Raw genomic sequence first — 6,000 nt, 5'->3', positions numbered from 1 at the left:
CCACTTCTGGCCATTTTCTGTATATGTGGTGCTGAGGAATGGAACCCAGGGCCTTATGTATACGAGGCAAGCACTCTTGCCACTAGGCCATATTCCCAGCCCCAAGTTGGATGTATTTATTTTTGGCCAGTCCTGGGGCTTGGACTCAGGGCCTGAGCACTGTCCCTGGCTTCTTTTTGCTCAACTAGCACTCTGCCACTTGAGCCACAGCGCCCCTTCTGGCCGTTTTCTATATATGTGGTGCTGGGGAATCGAACCCAGGGCTTCATGTATGCGAGGCAAGCACTCTTGCCACTAGGCCATATCCCCAGCCCCAAGTTGGAGGTTTTTAATACTCAACAATCGAATTGCTATTTAGAACCGCAGCCTCCTTCCAGCGCTCCCCATTGCTCCGGTCCTTTCGGTGGGACTTCGCAACTTTCCGGTTCATTTCAGCACCTCTGGCCTGAGGGGCGGGGCCCGGGGAGGTGGGCGGCCCGTTGTGAGCTGTCAGCGGCTTGGGCCCTTTAAAAGGGCCGGGCGACGCTGCAGGGCCACGCCCCCTGGGGCGGCGCAGGCGCGCGCGGGTTCGGAGAATCCGGCGGAGAGGGCGGGCGCTCGCGGGCGCTCGCGGGCTGTCGGCCGGCGCGCGGGGCCGCAGCACCTGCGGGGGCCGGCGCGGCGCGGCGGAGCGCCGGGCGGCCGACGTCGACACCCGGGGGTTGGGGGAGGTGGGGAGCCCCACGCCTCTTCCCCTGGGGCCGAGGCGGAAGGAACCGGGCGGGGAGCCAGCGTGAGCGGGCGCCGCGGGCAGCACCATCTGGAGGGGCGGGAGCGCGCGGCCTCTGGGGGGCGGGCGAGGGCGCCGGGCCGTGGGCGCGGGGGGCCCCCGGCGGGGCACGCGGGAAGAGCGCGGCGGGCTGAGCCCCGCGCTGCCGGAGCAGCAGCCGCAGCGCGTCGGGGTTCTCAGCTGGGGCCCGCAGCAGCTACGCGGGCTGAAGCTCGGCGTGGAGGAGCAGGGCGGGGTGGGCCCGGCCGTGCAGGAGGAGGGCGGCGTGGGTCTGGGGGTACAGGAGCGGGGCGGCCGCGGCCACGAGGCCAGCCTGGGGGTGGTGTGGGGGCCGCCGGACGGCGCGGACTGGAGGCGCCCGCCGCGGTGGACGGGCTCGGCCGGGTGGCCCGTGGCGCAGGAGGAGGGGCTGGGGCCCCGCGGGCAGCACCAGGAGAAGGGGGGAGGCAGCCCCGCAGTGCAGGAGCGGGGCGAGGCCCGCGCCGGGGTGCAGGAGCGGGGGGAGGAGAGGAGTCCGCGCGGGCTGCTGCGGCACCCCGAGTCTGGAGACGGCTCGTGCGCGCGCGGGCAGGGGCTCGAAAGTTCCGGGGAGCAGAGTTGGGAGAGTTGCGGGCACCGCGGGCGGGAGGCGGTGGTCCTGGGAGCGCCCCTGGCGCCGCGAGACCGGCTGGAGTTGGTGGGAAGGGCTCGGCCCGTGGGTCCCCGGGGGCCTGACGGGGAGGGACGCCTGGGGGTTCAGGAAGCAAATTGGCTGCCTGGAGTGCAGGAAGGACAGGTGGTGCGGGCTGTCCAGGAAACGTACCTGAACGGGAAGGGGTCTGCGGGGACGGAGGGACCCCCCGAGAGGTCTAGGACTATCCGGCGCCGGCGAAGGAGGAGGTGGTAACTCACGGGCCTGCCCCCAGGATCCCTCCCGAGCCCGAGTGACACAGGATGTAGGGGATGGAGGCATGGGGAGCAGTGGGGCGCTGCGGATCTGACAGCTTTGGAAGCCGCTGCTGCCGGAGGGCAGGTAGTGGCCTGTGGGGATCCACTGCTACCTCCGCCTGGGTGTCATCGAAGTTGTGTCTGTCTGCCGGGGGCTGCTGAAGCGACAGGTAAGGACGCCCGGTTTTATGGTCATCTAGAGTCTTTGTGTTTGGGAGCACGGGAGAGAGGATGGGCTCTGAACAGCCTCCTGTGCTCTTCCAGGTTGACCAACTCGTGGCGCAAGGACGCCTCCCTGCAGCCCGCAGTATTGCATGTGGCAGCCCGAGTGATGGAGAATTGTCTCCTTCAAGTCTAGACTGGAGTGAGACCGTCTGGGTGGCTGCCAGGGCTGAGCAGAGGGAAGAGAGGGGGCAGCCCCAGGGCTGAAGTTGCGGTGGAAGCAATCACCCCTCCACCTGCTTGCTGGAGGAGGCAGCGGTGGCTCCACACCACAGCTGGTAAGGTGCACTGAGCGCTCTTGCCTCAAGTTCACCAAAAGGAAGTGTTGCATTATCTGGGCCTTATCTTGTAACCCTGTTGGTCACATGAGCCAAAATGTGAGCGTGGCTGCCAGTGGCTTGGGCACGAGCCCGACCTGCTCCTGCCACAGGGTTTTGTCACGGTTGATTTATCTGAGGGCTCAGAGCCAAGGATGGGCAGAGGAGCAGAAAGCAACTGTGAAGTAAGGCCTTTGGTCTCTTTTGAGTAGGGACTTTGAGACCCCAACCTGCACTACTGCACCCTGGATGGTCTCTGTGGCCCCACTGTAGAGGTTGGCAAGGGGGCAACTGCATATAGGAAGGGCTGAGTACCCAGCAGGCCTTCTCCTGGCCCAGCCTCAGGGTGGGACTTACAGGGTCTAGGAACTAGAGTCTCTCCTGAACTCTCTTCTAGCCTGGGTACCAAGCTTCTCTTTTTGGCCCAGGGGGCTTGTTTGACAGTTTACCGGCTTCATCTTCCCTGGGTTGTTCATCTCTGCCTGGCACTGTCAGTACTCTTGCTGCTCTAGTTTTTTGATAGGGATGGATGGATACAGAGTGGTTGTCTGTATCCATCTGTATCTGTAGCCTTAGCTGGGACTTATCTCTGCTTTGGGTCAGATAGTCCTCATACCCCTGTCCTGAGCCACACTGGGTGGAGATAGCACTCTTTGTGGGGGTAGAGGGAGTGGCTGTGGTGGCTGGGACTGCTGGAGGAGCCGGTTAGCCTGCTCTTCAGTGCAAACCTAACCTAAACCCGTCTGTCAGCTTCATCTCCTGCCTGATACCTGCCTCCCAAACACTCCAGTGTACCTGAAGCTCAGCTGCTGTGTCCATGGTGCCTGACGGTTGGGATGACCAGAAGAGCTTTGCTCTGGCTCTTTCAGTGGAGTGCTTGTTCAAGAGCATAACTCCCAAGCACCTATCTTCACCCATTAATTCTTAGGTCACCTTTTTTGAGTTTATGGAAGATCAGAGAAAGACTTTGGCATCAAGTGTATGTGTGATTTTGCCTGGTGATACATTTTACTAGCTGTTGTAACTCGGGCAGGCTAACATGTCTGGGCTTCAGTTTCCTTGTGTGTGCAGTGGCCATAGCTTTCCCTGCAGTGTCCTCGGTGCAGAGGACTCAATCAGACACTTCCTGCCAGTCTGGCTTCTACCTCCCCAGGAGCCCTGGTGGAAGATGTTGAGAAGAAAGGATCAAGATTCTCTAGATATTTTCCTCTGACCCCTAAGAACAAGATTATTTCCCTGCTCTGTGCTTATTCGAGAAGATAAAGAGTTTTTATGGGTTTGTTTTGCCTGTTGTTTTAGTATGTTTTACTCATGAATACTGACATGATAGTTGAACATGTGTAAAATATAGTTTAATAACTTACAACACTCACACGTGTATGTGTATGTATGTGTGAAACCACCAGTTATGATAGGAAACATACCCTATTTTTCCAAATCCCTTTTTTTTCTGTGTGCCACTCCTGGGGCTTGAAATCAGGGCCTGGGCACTGGGCACTGGGCACTGTCCCTGAGTTATTTTGCTCAAGACTAGCACTCTACCACTTGTTCCACAGCTCCACTTCTGGCTTTTTTTGATGCTTAATTAGAGATGAGACTCATGGACTTTCGTGCCCAGGCTAGCTTCAAACTACATTTCTCAGATCTTAGCCATCTGAGTAGCTAGGATTATAGAAAAAGAAAAAGCCAGAAGTGGAGCTGTGACTCAAGTGGTAGAGCCTAGCCGTGAGCAAAAAAGCTTAGGGGCTGCACAGGCCCTAACCCAAGTTCAAGCCCCAGGACCAGCACAAGGAAGAGGAAAAGAATAAATAATATGCCATTTGGGGAGTGTGTGGCTTTCTTTTAGTGTACTTATTTTGGGGTTCATGCTTGTTGCATAAATACTATTGTATTTCTGTGCCTTTGTCTTTATACACATTTTGTTATTGATGGATTTTGTTTGTTTTTATTGTTGTTATTTGTTTTTTTTTGCCAGTCCTGGGGTATGAACCCAGGGCCTGGGCACTGTCCCTGAGCTTATTTTTTGCTCAAGGCTAGCACTCAGCCACGTGAGCCACAGTGTTACTTCCAGCCTTTTCTGTATAAGTGGTACTGAGGAATCGAACCCAGGGCTTTGTGCATGCTAGGCAAGTACTCTACCACTAAGCCACATTCCTAGCCTTGATAGATTGTATTACGGTTTTTTGGGTGTTTTTTTTCCCTCCTATGCTGGGAATAGCAGTATAGGGTTATGCTTGCTAGGCAAGCAGAACATTTAACTTTTAAGCACCTTCCAAGGCCAGGCATAGTGGTGTCACATTCTGGTAATCCCATACTACCAAGGATGTAGAGGTAGGAGACCCCAGGTCTTAGGCTGGCCAAGCAAAAGCTTTAGACTCTATCTGAAAAACAAAACTACAAGCAAAAGGATTAGAAGTATGGCTCAAGTATTAAAGCCCTTGATTAACAAGTTCAATCCCCAGTACTGGGTAAAAAAAAAGAAGGAAAGAAACTTCCAATCTGACTACATCTTTTCCCATTAATAGATACAACTTTTATGCTTTTTTTTTTGAGCCAAGCAAAAACAAATTTAATTTAAAAACTTAAAAAATCAATAAGTAGAGCCAAGCACTTGTATGGCACATGCCTGCTACTCAGAGGCTGAGAACAGGAAGATCACAGATCAGCCAGGGAAGAAGAGCTGAGACCCCTGTAGCCTGTAGCTGGACACAGTAGTGTGTACTTGTCACTCCAAGCTATATGGAGGCTGAGATTTGGGAGGAAAGCTATTCCAAGCCAGCCTGGACAGAAAAGTTGGAGACTTCGTCTCCTTGGAGGGAAGCTGGATGAGGTAGCTGCCTCAGCTAAGGCAGGAAGCATAAGTAAATTGTAGTCCAAGCTATCCAAGGTGAGAAAACAAGCCTTGTTTGGAAAAATAATGAAAAGTAAATGAGTCTGGGAAGTATGGCTCAAGTGGCAAATCTTTTGCCTGGTAGGCACTAGGCCCTGAGTCAAACCTTAGTATTGTTAAAAAAAAAAAAAGTAAAGGAAAAAAAGCCAACTAAGGTGGCACTTGTCTTATAGTCTCCTAGTTGCTTGGGATTGGTCTCCTCAAGTCTAAGCTGGAAGCCAACCTGAACAAAATAGTAAGTTGAAAGAGAGGGAGAGACAGACAGAGACAGAGAGACAGAAAGAGAGAACAAGCAAGCAAGTCAGTCGGGTGCCGGTGGTTCATGCCTGTAATCCTAGCTACTCAGGAGGCTGAGTTCTTAAGATTGCAGTTTGAAGCCAGCCCTGGAAGAAAAGTCCTCCTAACACTCTTATCTCAAATAAACTACCCAAAAAAGTCAGAAGTGGCACTATGGCTCAAGTGGTAGGGTGCTATCCTTGAGCACAAAGAGGCTCAGGGACAGCACCCAGGCCCTGAGTTCAACCCCAAGACCGGCAAAAAAAAAAGAAAGAAAACTGCCAGACTGTTTTCCAAAGTGGTAGAACAATTTTGTCTACCTACTAACACCTTGTATGGTTAGTCTCTAAAATTTTAGCCATTCATTAGAATTAGTCTGTAGTAGCATCTGATTATAGTTTTAATTTGCATTCCCTGAATGATGTTGCTATAATAGCATGTTGTTGAGCATCTTTACATGGGATTATTTTCCATCTGTGCATATTTGGTGATATATTTATTCACGTTGTTTACCCATTTCTAATTGTATGGGAATTTATTTTTTCATGTTGGCTTTTTGTGAGGTTTTGAAATGTTCTGGATACGTGCTTTTTATCAAT

General features: G+C 53.5%; 1 protein-coding gene across 13 annotated transcripts in view; it reads left to right on the top strand.

Moving 5' to 3' along the window:
- The first annotated feature begins 1,325 nt into the window (after window positions 1-1,325).
- Tnk2 (tyrosine kinase non receptor 2) overlaps window positions 1,326-6,000 on the top strand; it is a 46,853-nt gene continuing 42,178 nt past the window's right edge. For 4 of the 13 annotated variants that reach the window (XM_048346816.1, XM_048346820.1, XM_048346811.1 and 1 more), the window contains exons 1-2: window positions 1,327-1,866; window positions 4,931-4,933. The gene's annotated coding sequence lies outside the window, so the exon portion shown is untranslated. Of the gene's footprint in view, window positions 1,867-1,960; window positions 2,197-4,930; window positions 4,934-6,000 lie in introns of all 13 variants that reach the window. The other 9 variants (XM_048346827.1, XM_048346818.1, XM_048346821.1 and 6 more) reach the window with 5 other exon arrangements.

Source organism: Perognathus longimembris, chromosome 5 (assembly GCF_023159225.1).
Source record: "Perognathus longimembris pacificus isolate PPM17 chromosome 5, ASM2315922v1, whole genome shotgun sequence".
In the NCBI taxonomy this organism is placed as follows: domain Eukaryota; kingdom Metazoa; phylum Chordata; class Mammalia; order Rodentia; family Heteromyidae; genus Perognathus; species Perognathus longimembris.
Note: the sequence above shows the minus strand (reverse complement) of the source record. Positions and strands in the feature narration are given on the sequence as shown.